The sequence below is a fragment of the Nanorana parkeri genome, unplaced genomic scaffold (assembly GCF_000935625.1).
Source record: "Nanorana parkeri isolate BGI_ZX_2015 unplaced genomic scaffold, ASM93562v1 scaffold70, whole genome shotgun sequence".
Lineage (NCBI taxonomy): Eukaryota > Metazoa > Chordata > Amphibia > Anura > Dicroglossidae > Nanorana > Nanorana parkeri.
Window position 1 is genome coordinate 2,518,901 of NW_017306338.1, and position 21,730 is coordinate 2,540,630.

Here is a 21,730-nt window from a genome sequence, read left to right on the forward strand (position 1 = left end):
TGTATTTCTATTATTTTACACCCATATTGCATTGTGACAGCTGCAGTCTGCCGGCTTCAGCTGTCACTATGCCTGTCTTTGTGTGAGATGCAGTCAGCATAATTCGCTGTCAGCAAATCATGATTCAGACACGGGACTTTGAAGTAAATTAGCTCTTTTATTGGTACATGATTAAAGCTAGATAATTATAAAAAGCTTCACCTTAAAGTATTATTAAAGTCTTTTCTTTGGCATATATCTACTGCAAGTAAGCAGAAGATATATGCCCCAACATAAAAAAAGTTGGCAAATAACAACTAACTTACCTGTGTCAGCACTGCTTGCTCCTGGCTGCAGAAGTCCCAGTTCCTAAACGCTGTGAAGAAGGAAGTGTGGGTGGGCGCATGCGCAGTCCAGATCACCAGAGGGTAGAGGAGGTGAGCAACAATGAAACTCAATGGACACAGCTGGGAGCTTGCGTGCCGGACAAACCCCCTGGGACACAGAAGACAGAGGAGTCTGCGCTGGATCAAAGAGCTGGAGGGACTGTGGAAAACGAGTGGAACGAAGAAACAGTACGGATGAAGAAGCATCACATAAGGTAAGTCCTTACAGCAGCATTGGGGGGGATTTTCCTTTAATGTCCCTTTTTAAGGGATGGTTCGAACCAACAACTGGCTCTTTTTCAAGCGTGCAGCATAATGACACATCTCTCCTCCTCATAGTTTATACTCAATTTATAAGCAATACAACAATCAGCATTAGAAGGGGTATGCTTTCAACAGCCAATCAGATACATCTCCAAGATTCAGTGTTGAAGGAGAAATACACCACCAATAATAAAATGTGGCTGCTTCCTTCTCACCCTTGAAAACCTTTTCAACGCTGCTGCTTCTGGAGGACCTGATGGGAACTGATATGCCACAAAGCAGAAGTAGCCATCCACAACTTTGAAATTGGAACAGCATGTGTGTAGCAAATAAATAGGTCCACGGATCAGACTACACATCAATAAGTGTTTTACTACAAATGAAGGCTGGATTGGACTCTACCACTTACCACAACCCAATACCAACCCAAAAATAGATTCAGATCTAGTAAACAAAGGGAAGGTATGGCAGCTTATCAAAAGACAGTCTTCCCAAATGGTACTTAGTGTTCTTGGAATAGCTCTTATTGTTCGAAAATAAATAAAACAGAAACAAGACACATAGCAAAACAATATACGAAATATGAAAACCATAGAAAATCTAGCTTATGGTGTCCTGGTGATACTCTGTTCACCCTTTTTCTTAGTGAATCAGAAAGTATATGTGTTTTATAATCTGTAGCTGATTAAACAGTCATAAACAAATGATTTAAATGTTCCTATCAACTAAAAAGAGGAACATGCCCATTGTTTCTTGGATTTTATATGAAGGGGATATTTTGTTTTAAAATAGCAATGCTGTACTTATCTATTTCTGATATAAACCCCCAAATGGCTGTGTGTCAAATTCAATTGGATTGATTTACTAAAGGCGAATAGGCTGTTCACTTTGCAAGGGAATTTGTTTTTGCAAGGAAATGTTTCCTTTGCTTGGTGAATGTGGTGAAAATTCACTTTGCAAAGAATATCCAATCACATAAAAGTAAAATAAAACACAGTAGTTTTGCTCACACATGATTGAGTGATGGAAGTCAGCAGAGCTTCATCTCATTCACTAAGTTAAGGGAAATGCCTTTGCAAAGTGCAAATTCCCTTGCAAAGTGACAAGCCCATTTGCCTTTAGTAATTCAAACCATGAGCATACTGATGCACCTGACCAAAGCAGATTTTGACAAACACTATTAATTTCTAAAGTAATTTAAACATACTCATTTTAAATATCACAGCTAAACCAAAAATATTTTGTCATCTGTGAATGATGTGAAGCCTGAATATACAAGGCAATTTTCCAGTAAGTAGAAAGGCTGGTCATTGAGGCATTTCTATAAAGTCTATTTGGAAAAGTATGTATTAGACACAATAACCTGCCATGAGTGATGGGTGTAAATTAAAGGAGAGCGAGACAGCTGGCACATGCACAAGATCAATATTATTCTGCACTGTATTTGTTCTTGAATTATTCTTACTCGGGTTTGGATTTTCTTAATGGTTTGTCAAATACCTGAATGTATTACATACAGAAGAAAACGTTTGATGCTGCTGAATCCACCACCTCCAAAATGCCATCTGCTTATGAATTGGTGATGGACTGACAAAATGAATAATTGCAAAATAGTCTTTTGTACAATAAAGTGGATGTAACTCTTTGTAGCCCAGAACAAAATGAATATAGCCAACAACGGAAAAAAATACAGTAGAACATAAAGGTTAAAGCTTTAGAAGTGATCTTTATCTACCATATTAATTCCGTTGATGCACTGAAAACACCCACACACTCACTTTGGGCAGATTATATTTAAAATTTTGAAAGGCTTTTATTACAAAGCGGCCCCCCAGCAACAGGCAGGTATGAATTATTGTACAACACAATACACATCCTTGGCCCTACACTGCCTCAGTCTGACAGCCCTTGCATGGTGCTACTTTTTTATATATTGGCAGATATTTCTTACAAATTCTGAAGTCATTTCAAGTTGCAGCTGTTCCCTGTTAAGCCCTTTTAATGGATCGGTTAAATACTTCCCATTTGTGATATATATTTGGAGCAAGTGTAGTAACTGGTGTTGCCACCTTCTATTGGTAGTAACAACAGTCATGTGCTAAATTTTTAGGTCATGCCTAAAAAAGGTACTGAGACTACACCTAAAACTAATAATAACAGCATGAATGATCAAACTCTGAAATTCAAAAACTGTCTACTGATTGCCCAGACTAATTTCCCTTACCCAACAAGCTATACCCTATCTGTGCTCCTTACCCTTGTAACAATGCTCAGACTTTAGTGTCCAATCACCAGGCCTGTGCACTGTCAATTGGGAGTAGGCATCAGAGTCTACCCTGGGTGAACTGCAGTAAAAAAGGGAGGGGACATGGATAGGTTAGTGTACCTTGACTGGAAATGGAAGTGGGGGCTATCAACAGACACGTAACTTTACCCTAAATGGGTATAATGGCATTGCCTCTTCAAAGCTGAACTTCAGTCTAGTGATCTGTCTTTTCTCTAGCGCAGTTTAGAAATACACTGCTCAAAAAAATTAAAGGAACACTTTTTAATCAGAGTATAACATCAAGTCAATTAAACTCCTTGGATATTGATCAGGTCAATAAAGTAGCAGAGGGGGTTGTTAATTAGTTTTAGCTGCTTTGATGTTAATGAAATTAACAACAGGTGCACTAGATGGGCAACAATGAGATGACATCCAAAACAGGAATGATTTTACAGGTGGAGGCCACTGACATTTTTTCCCCTACTCATCTTTTCTGACTGTTTTTCACTAGTTTTGCATTTGGCTAGAGTCAGTGTCACTACTGGTAGCATGAGGCGATACCTGGACCCTGTAGAGGTTGCACAGGCATGCCAACTCCTCCAGGATGGCACATCAATACGTGCCATTGCCAGAAGGTTTGCTGTGTTTCCCAGCACAGTCTCAAGAGCGTGGAGGAAATTCCAGGACACAGGCAGTAACTCTAGTAGAGCTGGACAGGGCCGTAGAAGGAGCGAGCTGTAGCTCGCGGTATACTGAGCTTAGGGTAACGGAAGGACGCTAGTTTGTGTCCTCCCGTTACCCTAAGGAGAACTATGGGGAAAAACACTGACCCCATAGTTCTCCTTTAACCCATCAGCAGAGACTGGTATCTGCTCCTTTGTTCAAGGAGAAACAGGATGAGCACTGCCAGAGCCCTACAAAATGACCTCTAGCAGGCCACTGGTGTGAATGTCTCTGACCAAACAATCAGAAACAGACTTCATGATGGTAGCCTGAGCCCGACATCCTCTATTGTGCTCACTGCCCAGCACCATGGAGGTCGATTTGGCATTTGCCATTGAACAACAGAATTGGCAGGTCCGCCACTGGCGCCCTGTGCTTTTCACAGATCAGAGATGAGAGCAGGTTCAGCCTGAGCACATGTGACAGACGTGAAAAGGTCTGGAGAAGCTGTAGAGAACGTTATGCTGCCTGTAACATCGTTCAGCATGACCGGTTTGGTGGTGGGTCAGTGATGGTCTGGAGAGGCATATCCATGGAGGGACGCACAGACATCAGATCTCTACAGGGTAGACAATGGCACCCTGACTGCCATTAGGTATCGGGATGAAATCCTTGGACCCATTGTCAGACCCTACGCTAGTGCAGTGGGTCCTGGGTTCCTCCTGGTGTATGACAATGCCCGGCCTCACGTGGCGAGAGTATGCAGCCAGTTCCTTGAGGATGAAGGAATTGGTAACATTGAATGGCCCACACGCTCGCCTAACCTGAATCCAACAGAACACCTCTGGGACATTATGTGTCGGTCCATCTGACGCCGCCAGGTTGCACCTCAGTCTGTTCAGGAGCTCAGTGATGCCCTGGTCGAGATCTGGGAGGAGATACACCAGTACACCATCCCTCATCTCATTAGGAGCATTTCTCGATGTTGTCGGGCATCCATACAAGCACGTGGGGGCCATACACACTTTAATGAGTACCATTTTGAGCTGCTGCAATGAAATTTCAACACAATGCACCAGCCTGCTGCATCATTTATTCACTTTGATTTTTGGGGTGTCCTTGCATTCAGCCCTCTGTAGGTTGATCATTTTTAATTTCCATCAAACGATGTGGCGTCCTTTCATTCCTAACGCATTACCCAGTCCAGTATACAGTAGATATCCAGCATGATTTTTTTCCCCATTGAGATCTGATGTGTTTTCAAGTGTTCCTTTAATTTTTTTGAGCAGTGTATATCTAGGTCTCCTCAACAATTGTCTCCATTTATCATTGTGCTTCTTGTCAGTATATTTGCATGCAGTGCACTTGATTAACTCCTAGCACAGTCCCTTCCTCTCCCAGACTGAGTTCTACTGTACGAAGGATTACAAAAGGCTGATCCTTGCTTGTGGCATCAAACACATCCTCAGGTCTGTACTTGTGCAGTATAGTGAAAAAGGTCCTCCTTCACTGTCTATAGGAGCAGAGCTGCAGTTATGGTTCAAGAAGCCCCTGGAAAAGTGCCAAGGGACACTAGGCTTGTAGGCAGGGGCGGACCTACTGCCGATGCAGCTGGTGCGGCCGCACCTGGGCCTCAGCCTACAGGGGGGCCCAGTATCCATTCCAACACAGCCCTGGGGTAGAGATGGGGGGCCTGCCGGTGTCCAGCCGCCGGATACCATCGGATCGGTATCTCTGCTCCGGTAGTGCCCAATGATCACATTGGTATCTGGTAGCCGGCGACCCCCCTCATCTCTGCGCCGGGAGTGTCGGATGATCCAACACTCCCGGCGCAGAGATGAGGGGGCCCGCCGGATACTGTGGAGGGAGCCAAGAAAAAAAAAGCCGGCAGGCACTTTAGGGGGCAGCCCTGGGCCTCGGCCGTGAGGACCCAGCAAGCAGCCGTCTTCACACATGGGCGCGCTTTCTGAGATGGACACACACACACACTGGGGTGGTTTTATGCAGCCTCCCCCACCAGGAAACAGCCAGAAGAAGTGAAGGAAAGTTTATTAAATAAAATAATAATTTTTTGTAGCCCAACTGATGGACATGCTGTATAAAGTACTGCTGGTATTTGTAGTGCTATATAGCAGGTCCCATTCTGCATTGCAGCAATGTAGAATGGCACCCTCTATAGATGACTACAAATCTCAGCAGTACTTTATACAGCAATGCTATTTTTACAACTTTTTTTGTGGTTGCTGCTTGTAGGGCTTGTTTGTAAACAAGAAAGAATGTTATTTATATGGATTTATATGGTATGTTGAACGTCTGATTAATATTTTTGTAAATTAATACATTTTGCATTAAGAAGCAAACAAGAAGTGAAAGCTATCAGTGATATACCTATATTTTGCAGCAAATGGAGAACCTGTATTAAAATAAGAACATTTGCTCCGTTTGATGGCTAACTTAGTACAAGACTCTATTTTATGTAAGTGAAAGACAGGAAGAAGCCAGCAGTGGGTGTGTGTGTGGGAATAGCATTTCTCATGCTGGGGTTCTTAGATCATTATATTAGTGACAAAAGGGATTGAGTGGAGTACTGCACTAGAGCAATGTCTGGATGAAAAACAATGTCTGGATGAAAAAAGTGTTGGGCAGGTAGGCTCTGTTCCACATATGTATTTTACATTGCATTTAAAGGTTTACTTTTGAATTCTGACTGGAATGAACTTTAAAGAGACCCTTGGTCACTAAACCATTTATTTTAACATCAATCTTCCAATAAAACTATTTTCATTTAAAATATTTTATATTTTTTTTTTTAGTGTAAGACTTTCAAAGACCCTGAGATTGTTACTGGGTGCCACTATCTTAGATGGGATGTCAGTTTTCACTCAAGTGACATAGTAAATCTGTAAAAAATTCTGAATTGAGAAAGCTAGTTGGATGACCAGAGAAATGCCTTCAAGAAAAATACAGCAAGCGCAGTTGTCTTGTTTTATTTTTTTTTACAGATATACCATGACCTGGAAGAAAAGGGACGTAGTATTCCTCTTTGCTCCTCCCCTCCAGCTACATAAAAGGTAATGTAAAGAGGTGAGGGCAGTGGCAAACATGCTGGGCCAGCACAGGCAGTCATTATACACTCCTAGAAGGGGAGAGAGCTATGACATACAGGGAGGGAGTTGGCTCTATTAGGAAATTTGCTCTCTTGGAGTGGTCACATTTGCTGAGGCATATTTTTGAAGTATGTTTGTTAATTCATAATTTGTTTTCATTGTGTCCTATGTAAATGTTTATAGTCTAAAGTGATTAAGAACACAGTTGATGCATTACATGCAAATGTGATGACTTTTTTAAAATGTAATATTATATAAAATAGTATAAAATAATGAAACACCATGGCTAATCATAAATAAAGCTAAACTAATAAATGTGGGGAAATGCATGAACAGGCAGTCCAAAAGTATTTCCCACTGCCATGTGTGATAATAGTAGGACATATCTGGGAGGCTAATGAAGTGCTATCTGCACAGTCACCATTTACCCAGTGCTTTTAACCTGATTAAATGGAGGACATGGGAAAAACAAGTTTTAGGGGCTGGCACTGCTCATATAAATGGTGCCATAATAGTGTGGATAGAGCTGCAAGAGTGTGGGAAGGCTGTCAGAATAAATACTAGTCATTTATTACCCAGTTAATGTTGAAGGGAGCAAATAAAGGGTTTCATTATTTAGTAGAACATTTAGTTTAATTTTTGCTACTGTTTTATAATGTACAACAGGTTACATGTTATTAGTCAGCATACAATGGAAGGTTACCTTTACTCTTAGCTAGCATTTTGGCTCATTGTATAAAGAGACAGGTAGAGCGCTACTGACCTTAACACATGACTGGGTATTCACAAAGCTTCCTCCCTCTTCTGCTGCACCTCTTGTAAACTTTACAAAATAATAAGCCCTGTAATTAACTTGAGCTTAATCGAGCATCCAGGCAGCTCAGAACAAATTAAAATCTAATGAACTAATTAACAAGAATTAATTGTCCTAACAAGTTAGATCAATGTCTTATCGTAACTTACAGAGAAAGGGATTTGGAATGGTAAAAATATCTATTTTCAACAATATTTTGAAAGAATGTAAAAGACATGCAACAATACTATGTACTTGAAAATAATGAATGAGGGGTTTTCCTCATCGTGAGCTCACTTCCCGATCTACTGAGCCGACCTGTGGTAGTCTCATTGTCACAGGTCAGCTAGAACTATGAGGTGAGTGAAAAGTACTCCCCTCATAGTTCTCCTTTAAAGCATGCAGTTAGTGAATATTTCATTTATTTTCTTATGACATTTATGGTAATTAATTTGATTATGATTATTTTATATCAACTCTTCAATTGCTACTTTCTGAAAGCTTTGCAGTGAATGTAATTTTAGACGTGTTGCAAATTATACCGCCAAAATTCTGGAACAAATAAAAAATTGTGTTTTAAATGCGTAGTAGATAAGTATGAAAATATCTAAGGTTTATATGCTTTTAATGAAACCTATGCTAAAACTTTCCAATGCAAGTCTTACAACTGCTTGATGATCAGATTTTGATTCATCTATTTCATCTGAAAAAGTCTGAAGAAAACCCAAACATATGCAATTAGTCTATAAATATTAGTTCTGTGGAAACTGCTTAAAAAAGGATCTTTCAATGAGTGAAGTTAGTCAATTTTGGCAAGAGTAAAAAAAAAGTCCAAAAAACAACTTGAAAAACTTAAGTGAAAAAATATCATAAAGATTTTGTTGGGATCGGGCAGGTGTCGGCTTTGTTTTCTTTCAGCGAGTCGGCGCCTGCCGTCCATCATGATTGATGTGAATCTACATCGCTGGACGCTGTGATTGACCTTTGGATTACATCAATGGACACTTTTTGGGGTTTTTCTGGGAATAAAAGACTTTATTTACAGTTTGACTTTTTTTTTTATTTGGTGAATGAGTAGGGGTAACAACTACCCTTTATTCAGTCACTGGGTATTCAGATGAGTCCCCCTGCCCGCAGACCTCCACAACCACTGGGACAGGGTTGTGGGGAAGAGGCCCTAGCCTTCATCGACATTGGGACAAGGTGATTTGCTAGGGGGTACCCCCTGGCAAAGCACCCTCCCCATGTCAACGGCATGTGGTCTGGTATGGTGCGCACACTCGTCCCCTACCCTTTTGTGCTCTACCAGGCTGCTGCTTGGATCAAGGGTCTGGTATGGGATTTTAGGGGGCCTACACAAATTGTTTTTGGTTCTTGGTGATGGGATCCCCCCTAAAATTCCTACCAGACCTAAAGGGTAAACTTTTAACAGCATAAATTCATTTAGAATGACATTCGGGGAAAAACTTGGATGCTTTCGATATTGTCGTTATTGGAAAATTCAAATACGTTTGGATTTGTTTGTTTTTTCATTTGTAAATTCGGATGCATACGAATGACAGAATTTCTGAAAATTTGTCTGAATTTTAATTGGGAACAAAACGAAACGCACATGTCTACTTATCAATAAAGCTAGCAAACAGACCAGGACCCTGTTGTCAAACGGAGGATTGGTCTTGGTAATCTTACCAGATGAGGCAACCACTGCTAGAAAGACGATCAGGGTATGCAAATTAAGGCCAAGGTACTTAGACCTCATCCACAAGGCAACCAGGATTTGAAACTGGTTAAACCATTAAACGTTTTTAGGTGTGTAAAATGTTGAAATGGAGTAAAAAATTTACACATATTGTTGAAAACATTTTAAAATCCACCCCTACTGGTTTTTTTTTCTTTTAAAAACTATTATTTAAAATAAGTTAAAATAATAGTTTATAAAAGAAAAAAAAAACAATAGGGGTTCTCTTTACATTTTTTCATATTTAACCGTAATTGGTTATACCAAGTTCAAGTGGCAAAAATTATAAACAATATTACATTATTACTGGTAAAGTGCGAGAGCATATGCAACATCTCAGGCTTAACTCTACTATACTGTGTTGTAAATCGTATGCCTGAGGAATAGGAGTCAACCTTGGCCACCTTCTGGCAACTCTCCAGGCCCAGGCCAAAAAGGTAGATAGTTGATGTTAAGCCTGATGAAGGGACCCTGTATGTCGGTTGTATTCAACTGACGAACTGTTCAGTAAAATTAACATTTGGTGATCCTAAAAGCATTTTCCGTGTGCTGGTGACATTCTTCTCAACTAAACATATGTGATAGCGGCACCATCCACAGTAATTTCAGCACCCTTCCCTATCATTGGGATTTCTGGTAAGGAGATGCGACAAGCTCTTCTCTACAAAAAGGTGGCTAACCTCATGCCATCTTTGGCCAGGCAAGGTTGCATGGGGCATTAACCTGCTGACAACCTTTTGCCAGGAAAAAATTACTCCAGTACCTTACTTGGCACATGTTCTCAAACTGGTGGTGCAGTGGATCATCATAAAGTCCACGTGTCATGCCACAAGGGTTTATGGTCACTTTAAACAGTCATATCTGCCCAGAGTTCATCTGGAAGAAATGCAATGCAACATTAGCTGCCTGTCAACTGATTCATTTGTCACACCCCTATGTGTTGGAACTCAACATTGGCAATGCTGCGGAGGCTTCCCCAACAGTAACCTGCCATCAATTAGTACCTTTGCGATTATGGTATAAGGACTGGCTTTGGGAAGCTGGGATACATTTCACTACATCAATGGCTCATCATTCAGGAAGTGTGCAACTTTGTGGCACCTTTTGAAGAGGCAACCAAAATGGTGAGCAGCAATAAGGTGAAGATTAGTAATACAGTCTCTCTCATGTTCCTCTTGGAGCACACACTATCTGACCTGATAGAATGGGCACTGGAAGCAGAGCAACAGGAAGAATAGGAGGACTTGCTGCTGTCTCAGGGTTCACAGGATCCTTTGCCCGCTTCCTTCATCTCTATGAGGCAAAGGCAGAGGAGGAATACAAGGACTAAGTGCAAGTTTGGGGTACTGGAGGTAAAAGGGAGGTGGGTGTTTTACCTCTTCCAAACCCTGGGAGTTGCATGTGGGTGGGGGGAGATTGCGGAGGACAGTCTTTTCCACCAAGGACTCAGGGTGCTCTTCTGCAGGCAATTTGTGGCAAATGGAGTCTTTTATGCTTGTGTGGCTGTGGAAGGACCCCAGGGTTTGAGTGATCAAATAGAGGGACCATAGTGGTCACCCGATTTAGATCCTTGATACAAGGGAAACATTGCAGCTCTCCCCTCACTAAGCAGGTCATTTACAGGATTTATTTTATTTCTATGTCGCCCTTAAAGTCAAATTAAAAGCAAATTATTTTTCTTATTAAATGCTCCTCATTGCAATGCCCACCTCTGCAGGCCCCTTTGTTGAAAATAGCTTGCCTATTAGCCATGAAAAGTTAGCATCAAGGTTTGGTGCTGTCTTCTGCATTAAATTAGATGCAGCGATTCTCTAGATTTTTTTCTAGTGGGGTTACCCCCGCACTAGGTAGGGTTAAGTGCTAGTTTTTGTCTAGGGTCTAAAATGAAAAAGGATATACTCGCCCCATCCTCAATCCCGCCTGGCCGCTAGCACATCTATACACTCTATTAGACATAAAGAAGCTGAGGGACATTACACCTCCGAAGAAGGGGAGAGAGATGAGCAGTTGCCACCGCTAGACTGAGGATTGGCTGAGTTCATTTTTTTTTATTTTAGACCCTAGACCAAAATGAGCACTTGACCCTTGCAGTGCAGGGGGAGCCCAACTGCAAGGATTCATTTTTTTTAACTGCTCAGATTTCTTTAAAGTGTGAGTAAATCAAAATTCTTATTTGGTGTGTTGTTGCATGTAATAGTATGGTCTCTGCCTTGCTGCATAATCTTTCCCTTATCCATATCATCAGGTGTTAATCCTGTCATGTTACTGGACTTCCCTGTTCTGAGTGGCAACGGTATAGCAGCTGATCCTATGCATCCTCCATTGCCACTCCGTGTCCATGCTCTGCCAGATCCCAGGGAGGAAGCCATACACATCCTCCTTTCTGATCTGAAAGCTGCCCCTTGTGACTTTTGTGTTAACACACATGACTGCAACAACGCCATTCTGCTCTGCGTGACCACAGGAGAGCAAGATAGACTTCCTGTAGTGAAGAATGCTGGTAGTGTCAGAGGTTGGCTGCTTGCTCTGCACATCCATCTAACAGTGCAATATTGAGCAAGTGCCAGAATGTCACATGATGGCAGTATAGAAAGTAAAAATAAGGTATTTGACATTGCTATTGTAATGTGATCTACAGACACCAAATTAAAAAAACGATCCTGCACTTTAAGTGTTGTGCGTGTGTTTTTATTCTTTATTTCAAAGGATAGTCCATCCACTTGCACCGACTTTAAGTTACTATAGCAGTGCTGGGGCAAAAGGTTGCATAGTTTCAACAGAGTATATCTATGGGGATTTTGTGTGTTCAGGCATAAATACTGAGAGCTGCTACTGGGATATTTTGTAGGTAAATTAGGGTAACAGAGACATGAGGGTGATTGTATTTTAACACCCCCTAACTACAACATCTAACTTTAAACAATACAAAGCAAAAACAATGCCTTCCAATTTCTGCTGTCCTGAGCACAGATCTCCTGAGTCCAATAATAAATCTGGGCTTGAGTCCAGAACATGAATTTCTCTAACATTATGGACATACTTACAAGCTGTTAAGGTAAGGACTTTTCCAGATTCTCATTTGGAATCAGCAGGAATGCCTACATAACCCACCTAGCTGTCAATTCAATTAACATAAAAGATAATCCTATCTGGTCTCCTTAGTGCTTTTGCGTTAATCTGCAAACATGGATACATAAGTGACCCTACATAAATCAACTACTTCTGCCAACAAAAGTCTGCAACTTTTAAGGTAAAAAAGGTAATTCATGACATTCTGCTGTTGTTTCTATAATAAAGTAATAAACTATGCAATTACCAGAAGCTTAATAAAACATCAATCAAGTCGTTGGTAAAGAATATATGGAGTAATGAACTAATTAAGTGATACTCATTGTCCCAGCAACTCAGATCAATCCCTTATCTTAATTTAAGAAGCAGTGTGTGAAAAGAGCAAGGGGAGACCGTGAACGAAAATCTTAATTAAGTAAAGAAAGATTGTTGCCTCTTCTGTACTGCCAATGTCTGGCTTGCTCCAAAGACTCATGGGAAATAGTGAGTGCTTTTGGCTATATTAAGTTATTTTAAAGGATTATTACCCTATAGATTGTATAGCCATAATTACAGCAAGCAGTTCAAACTTGTTATTGTCTTTGGTAAACTCAGGGAATTGTATGATTTTCAAGCATTTATATTTGAAGCAAAGTGCTCAGACAAGAATAACAATGCTACTGTCTTATATATTTCATCATATTAATATGCCTCCTGTCATATTCAAGGAGAGGAGAATATAAAACATTGTAGAGTAAAAAGCAAAAACATGCAAACATATAGGAAACAAAGACTTACAATATGATCTTTGACATAGTCTATTTCCAGTAGATTTTAAATGTACTTTTAGGGCAGTAAAATAATAAACATTGTAAATTAGTCTTTTTAATCTATTCTGTTATTCACTTTTAAAGCATTCCTTGTGTCCTTTAGAGGGTCTAGCTATAGCAGCTGCTGATGCTCTATACTTTTGCCTGTAACCACTAGCCTCCATGTCTTTTTGTACAGTTTACACATGGCAACAAACAAAATGTAAACACTTTAGATTGACTATAACGCTGTTCACACATGTGCAAGTATAAAGAAACCTACCCACATTACCTAGACATTTCCATCTTTGTATTTGGCTTAGCAATGATGGGAAGTAGCCTTTGGGCCATTTTGACTAGGGCCAAGATGAGCGCAGCATATTTCTGTAAGTAGAAGAGTAGAAGAAGCAGGTCCATAGGGACTGCGTGTTCTGACATTTTTCCTCGTTGTTATGTAGGGTGGAGATAAGGTCTTCCATTTGCCAAATTTCAAAGTTTAGATGACAATGAATCCAATTAGCAGGTGTGCTGTTTTATTAACAATTTTACATCAAAATGGATGGAGTAAAGAGCACTGCCAAAATATATGTAGTAACATAGCCAGTTCGTGTTGACCAGGCCAGCAAATATCAAGGGCTTGTGGATAGATTTTATGAAGTCATGTAGGAACATACTATCAGTGAGATTAACAGTTTAAAACTCTGTTCTTGGAATCAGGTAGGAATGAATGAGGGATTTGTTAGTCAAGCTGTTCTGTCAATTTGCAATATTGAAAGTTTCAATTCATGTTCCCATATGCATATGTACAGAGGAACATATCTCTCTACAGCAGAGTTAAGCATTTTGTAGAGGTGTAATAGTAAATAGGGAGCTGCAGATTTAGGTCAACAGAGGTAATCATAGGGGTTAGAGGGTCTAGAGAGCTTGTCCCATACAGGGATAGCCCTAAGAATGTGCCTAAGGTCATACACAGTCCATAAGTCTGGTGGAGGGGAGGTCAATGATTATTGTTCCTCTGGGTTAACTAACCACCTCAGGCTAGAACATATAAAAGTATGTATTTTCCTGTGTCAATAATGTGTTTGTTTTACATTCCAGCTGGAAACTCTGGGTCTCCCAACACTAAAATACTTGGCAAGAAGTGTGGCGCTCTAGAATGATGAGAAAGGAGCAATGGGAGGCATGATAGTAGTAGTAGAGTGCAGCCTTGTTCAACTTGAACCCAATACTTAGACTTTGAGGAGGAACACTAGCTTAATACTCAAGACAAATGTAGAAGCACCCTATAGTATTGATCTATATTGAGGATGCCAATACCCCCCTGTTGCATTCCGGAAGAGTAAGAAGGGATGAACTTCCCAAATGTTGTATTGTTATCTCAGCACTCAACCAAGGCTCCTCATCTCTCCAGCTTATCGCAATACAATTTCATGGGTTAAATGGTGGATGCCCCAAACAGACAAAATGATCTGCTGGACTTACTAATAAGTAACACAGAGCTGATTGCAGATCTGGAAATTAGGGATAGTTTGAGTAACAATGATCATTGAGTTTGCAGTCAATTTCAGAAAAGAAAGACATGTTAGTATGACAAAATAGCTAAATTTAAGAAAGGCCAAGTTTATTAAACTGTGATCCTTACTGTATGATATTAAATGGGACCATATCATCTTTACAAAGAACACTGCAGACAAGTGGGAGCTTTTTAAGCACATATTACAAAACGACATTCACCAGTGAATTCCATTAACTAACTAATATAAAAAAAAAAACTGAGTGGTTAAAATCTAGTGTAGAAAAATATATAAATGAGAAAAAAATGGTTTAAAAAAAATTATAAGATGAAAGGGTCTTCATCAGCATATCAACACTACAAGGGATGCAACACAAAATGCAAACAGGACAGCTATGATAAAATAATTTTTTTTTTATTGCTACAGAAAGCAAAAGAAACCCAAAGAAATTCTGAACATATATCAATAGTAAAAAGTAAGGACAAAGCATGTAGGCCCCATAAAAGATGAACAGGGAAAGGTGGTTACAAGTGACAGGGAGAAGACCAGATGAAATAAATTAATTCTTCTCCACTTTTTACAGACACTAAGACAGGTTTAATAATCAAAGTAGAAATTCTAACAGCAATGTACAGAACCTACCTTGGCAGCTGCCAGAAATCTGGATTAAAAAGAGTCTTGAAAAAATGAAGAGCAAACAAATCCCCAGGACCAGATGGCTCTCACCCATGAGTCCTCAAAGAGATCAGCCATCATTCCTAATTTTTAAGAATACTTTAATGACACTAACCAAATGGCAGAAAACAAATGTGGTATGATGTTGAAAAAGGGATCCAGATTTACACCAGGTAACTACAGACCTATCAGCCTAGCATCAATAGTATGCAAAGCATTTGAGGGAATGGTAAGTCAATATATTTAAGAATTTGCGTGTGAATAAGTAAAAACAGGCATACATTTATGTAACTTATTAACATTCTATGAGGAATTAAGCAGTAATTTAGACAGAGTAGTTGATCTGGATTTTGCTAATGCATTTCATACTGTACCCCACAAATGCTTAATTTGCAAATTAAGGTCTATTGACATTAAAGAAATTGTACGTACATGGATAGAAAACTGGTTGCAGGAACAGATGCAAGTGGAGTACCCGAGAGTTCCTGGGATCAGTTCTGTTTATCTTGTTTTTAAGATAAAAATTTTTTAACAATTGCAATAAACGTATACATCTCATTGTTTGCGATTGATGCTAACCTATGTAGGGCTATTACTTCTAAACAGCATATGGAATCGCTACAAGACCTTGATAAAAATTGATTTTGGATAAAATTGGGTTGGGCAGCAATATGGCAGATGAGATACATTGGGAACTAAGGACATGCATGCAAAATATACTTTAGGAGGTGCTCCTCTGGGGAAAGTGGGGATGGAGTAAGATCTGGGGGTTCATTTATTTTTGTTATTAAATGTAAAAAGCACATAGGAGCTCTTGGATCTAGAGCAGTGGGACATAGAAGAGCTCTCCGCTTCTCTCTCCGAGAATGTATGGCATACTATATCTTGCACATTCAAATATCTATATACACTTATCGAGGTATTTAGTGGAGGGGTGATAGCAATGTAAGTGTAAAAGGATATAATTAGAACATATAAATAATGAAAGATTATGAAGAGAGGGGGAAACGAAGCTGGATAAAGCTTGGGTATGATATACATTGGAATTTTTTTTATGGATACAAGGCAAATGTATAATTGTTTGGAATAAAATACAAATAAATATTATTCAGAAAAAGATCTGGGGGGTCCTTACAGACCACAGACTGAGCAATAGCATGCAATTCTAAGCTGCAGCTAGCAAAGCGTGCTGGATACTATCCTGCATTATTCAAGAACTAAAAGCATTATTTTACTGATTAATAAAACATTGGCTCTGCCCCATCTTGAGTATGTGGTACAGTTTTGTCCACCAATCCTTAGGAATGATATCCCTGAACTAGAAATTTCAGAGAAGGGCAGCAAAATTAATAAAGGGGATGGAAGGCTTAATCTAACAAACGACGACTTGTTGCAGATCGACTACCTGTAGGAAACTTGTTCTCCGTAGAGAGGAGGTGCCTTGGAGGGGATATGATTGCAATATGTAAATTCGTCGATGGAGACTGCAGAATTGGCAATAAACTTTAATCTAAGGACTCTGCCGACACATGGTCATCATCAGAGAGAGACAGTATATATGTATACGGAAGTCCATAGGGCATGGTGAGGCCTTAAACATTGAGGGACGTTAATTTAATAGGAGCCATTGTAGAACACCCCTACTGCTGACAGTGCACTTGGGAGAAGGGGAGAGGTGGGGAGGAAAGGAAAGGAAAGATGGAAGGTGGTTTAGGATAGTATGTAGCGAGAAAAGAGCAGGAAAGGGGAAAAGCAGGAAAAGGGGTTGTTAGTTAACTACCCACCTTTAAACCTTCTCTATCAGACTAAAGGGGAATGCAAACAAAGGAGACGCTTGGGAAGGGGGAGGAAACAGGGAGATAAATGGGATCGGATAAAGATGAAGGAACTATTACGCAGGGATCAATTAATGAACTACTGGGTTGGACAGGGTGGCTAGATCCCCTGCCACTAATGCAAGATATTGACAATCCCAATTTTAACCCAGTGGGGACAGGAGAACCTTATGTGGGGTGTAGGTGTGAGAAGGAGATTAATGAAGCTGCACCACGTGGGACCCTAAGACAATAGAGACAAGTTCTTCCTAAAGATGTAGAGGAAATGGCTACTCAAACATACATAATGCCACCACCCCAGTCCCATAGCAAGTAGAATGGGGGGGGGGGCTAAGGGTTATGGTAGCTATAGTATAACCATCATCATAACAACATAATCGTGTTCCAACCAGAGATTGATGGGGTACAAAATCAAGGCATCCATAACAAACATCTAATGTAAATACCACTGGGCCTATTGAGTGGGATCAGAGAGCACGTTCAGCTTAGCAAAACCAGTCAGTCAGGCAGAAAAACATCACCCTGAACATCCAGGCCACTAACAACCACAACTGGGACAGGATGTATCTTCAACATATATTGTAACACATAAAAGTTAAATGAAAAACCAGCACTGCAGGCACTACAGATTATATTGTCCAGTGTTTTCCTGCTGGTGTCCTCTGGGAGAAGGTGGGCAGCTAAAATATTAAGTAAAACAAATAATTACAAGCATCTGGACACCCTGCCATACACACCTATATCCAGAGAACAGAAAGGAGTAGACACAGAGGGATCATAGCCAAAGCCATATGTTTTTAACAGGTGACTATGCCCACCGCTGGACCAGGATAACTCTAGACAACATAGACATATGTTACTATGTTGCATACACACTACCAACCTTCAGAGCAAGGACACTCTATGCCAGTTAGGGGCAGGGGCAAGAGGTGTAACAAGTATGTGTGTTGTGGCACACTCTAGGAGATGCGCCTGTTGTATGGAGTGGGAGGTTAAAGCTTCTATATATGACATTGTAATATGTCTCATACCCTAGCAATATCTTGGCAGAACCATCTGACACAAAGATAAGAGCACAAGTGTGCTCCACATACCAATACTGCAGTGTTGAGGAGATATGGCAAAGAAAGTAGAGCTGTACTCCCTCCAAAAAACATAGCAGGCATGTTGACACAAGGGAAATGCACATACTTCTACAACCTGTACCAGGTTGCAAATGCTCCACACATTATACATGGGTGACTGGAGGCATAGGATAGTTATAAAAGTACACAGTCCCAGAATTGTACTACTGTAGAAACTTCACAAAAGTATTTCCAGTAGGTGCAGGGGTGGTAATCTCCGAATGAGATCACAGTCTTCAGTAAATGTCCAGGGGGACAACAGAAGATAAAAAAGGTGGACCAGGGAACTGACTGCCTGCTGATGTTCTCTGCTCCACAAAGTCTTCAATTCAGCTCCAGTAACAAATAGGTAAGGGCAGCAGTTGCTCTAAATGAATGGAAGCCCCAAAGCTGCAACAGATGCTATGTGTCCAATGACTAGCAGGGCTATTCACAAAAGAGTGAAGAGTTTGGAGAAGGCAGGAGAAGTGAACAATCTAGGACAACATAGGTGATTCAGAAAAATTCTCCAATTCAGCTAATTTTCCAGTTCAGCTATGTTGTCCTAGATTGTTCACTTCTCCTGCCTTCTCCAAACTCTTCAACCTTTTGTGAATAACCCTGTATGTCTTGTGGACAAATTCAAATGTCCAGACAAATTATTGTAGTTACGTTATAAGTTAGAAGAGGGTAGGCTAAGGGCAAGCAGGATGAAGAAAAAAAACATATATACAGTATACTGTATATAAAGTATCGGTACTCGTACTCAGACCCAAAAAAGTGGTATCGGTGCATCCCTAATATATATAGATATATCTATATATGGATATAGATATATCTATATATAGATATATATAATCGCATATCCCTGCCCATGTGGGACCCCATTCAAATTATTATAAGTGGTTCAGGATTACTGGAGGAGTAGTAGATGTGACTGAGGTGACTGTTCTTCAGGGATAAACAGAAACAGGAACCATACCGCACTCCTTAACGGGATTCCCACTTGATGAGGATGGGTGCTCGAAATGACTGCGGATGGCACCGCCACGCATGAACAATAGAAAAATGTCACCAACAGCCAAAATATTGTACAGTCAGCATTGCATTAGTCAGAGTAGAATGCATTATGAAAATGGATACGCAGTATGCATCTTTACATCCTACAAATCCACATCTAAGTGTAAATGTCACAGAAAATAGGAAGACATATATTGTCTAGGCTACACAGACAGCATTTCAGTTTGAGTATGCCACATTTCAAGCCTGACACAATTAATGCATCTGTTAACTTCAAATATACACAATAAAGAATATTTTTAAAACTATAAAAAGGATGAAATATTGTGCACACTTTATAGGTATTATTTATACCATTTCTCAAAATCAAATTTCTATTTGGCATTGAAGCAACAAAATCAATAAAAATGCATTTTTTTAGGATAACAAAGGAAGTTCTAGTATAAACGTGCAGTATATGTAATATTTCATATATTCATATATTTAATTTGTTAGACCACATTAGTAATACCACATTTATGTTTGGAGGACCCCAGAAAAGGTAACCTTTTTATTCCTCAAAATCCAGTCGAAGTAATATGCGACACACAGCATACCATGTTTCTTGTAGACAGCATTAACTAAACCACATCCCCATTTACTTTTGGATTTTTTTGGATTCCGCTAGAAGTATTATGCCACACACAGAATACACAATAATTCCAAACTTTTTTATGTCCTAAATAACAATTGAACGAATTAGGGATGCACCGATACCGATACTAGTATCGATATCGGTGCCGATTCCGAGTATTTGGGCGAGTACTCCTACTCACCCAAATGCTCCGATGCCTAGCACGAGTACTTCTGGTATTAGAAAGCCGGGCAGCGCGTCATTACACGCTGCCCGGTTTCCCAATTGGCTGGGAAGCGTCACTGTGATGAGAGAGCATGGAGCCGACTTCCAGGCCAATCAGGAAGTCGGGCAGCGTGTAATGACGCACTGCCAGGCTTCTTGATTGGTCGGGAAGCTGGCCAATCAGGAAGCTGGCCTAGTGAGGTTACCTTACCTTAGTATGTCCAGCCTGTCACCCCCGGTGCCGTCTGGCCGGCCAATCAGGAAGCCGGGCGCCGTGTAATGACACAAAGCCCTGCTTTCTGATTTGCCGGGAAGCTGGCTTCATGCTCCCTCCTCATTTCATGAGGAGGGAGCATGGAGCTGGCCTCCCGGCCAATCAGAAAGCAGGGCATTGAGTCATTACACGGCCCCCGGCTTCCTGATTGGCCGGCCAGACAGATTTGGCTGGGTACTGGAGGAAGGCCGCGTTCTGGCTGGAGAGGCCCCAGGGGTGACAGGCTGGACATACCAAGGTAAGAGGGGACAGACTTTCTTGTTAATCGGGAAGCCGGGTGGCGAGTCTTTACACGCTGCCCGGCTTCCCGGTTAATCAGGAAGCCAGGTGGCGAATCATTGCACGCCACCTGGTTTCCTGAGTGAGACTTCCGTTACTCGGTAATTGGTGTCAGCGAGTACTGAAAAAAAATTATCGGTAATCGTACTCGGTACCAAAATACCGGTATCGGTGCATCCCTAGAACGAATATTGTACACATTCTGTGAGTGTAATTTTAATACATTTCCGGAGGGCACATGTGATAAAGATAGAGCTGTAGAAAGCAGCACAAGATGGTAGTGCTGGGAGGCCTGCAGCAGTGATAGGAGAGGTAATAGTTTAGTGGCAGGTCAGCAGCAGTGGCAGAAGATGGTCATGGTGACAGGAGGTAATGGCGAAAGACCAGCAGTGGTGGTAGATGGTCATGGTGACAGGAGATGGTAATGGTGGAAGGACAGCAACGGTAGTAAAAGATGGTAATGCCTTATGGAAAATAGTGTTTTGGGGGCTACATTCAAAGAAAAAATTTATTAATCAGCATTAGCTGCAGAGGTTTGGTACTCTTCACTGATCCATTAATGTGAGCTCATCAAGGTGAGCCAGTCAACTGTCGTGGGGGACAGGTCGACACTGGGCAGCCCAGCAGCTCAATTACATACTGAGCAAGCTCAGGGCAGTGGTCCATTCTCTTCACCCAAGTCAAGCGTGTCTACAACTACTCTAAACCGCATATATGCAGCGATCATATGGGTTATATGCCAAGTATGACTGCTGCCAGCAGCCTGGCTTCATTTTTCTTTGACCGCCCTGAGGACCTGAAGCATGTTGGCCATTAAAGGGGATCCTGCCACTCTCTGGAAATGTAATTTAGGAAGTTCCTGTGCAGCACCTATTTCAGATGGCTAATTTTTTTGCTCCCTATGTGTTAACTGGATGGGGTCTGGAATTTTTCCTTTGTAACGTGAATCTGGGGGGCCTTGCACAGGCACTGCAGCATCATTAAGCCCATCTGCCACAAATTTCCACGGGCAAATAAACCCAAATCTTGATGTCGCTGAGGCCAACAGTGTCCTCAACCATCTCACCCTACCCTTGTACACCTCTCAGAGATTAGGAAGGGTGAAATGCACCCATGGAAGCCTGCCCCATGCTCTCCTC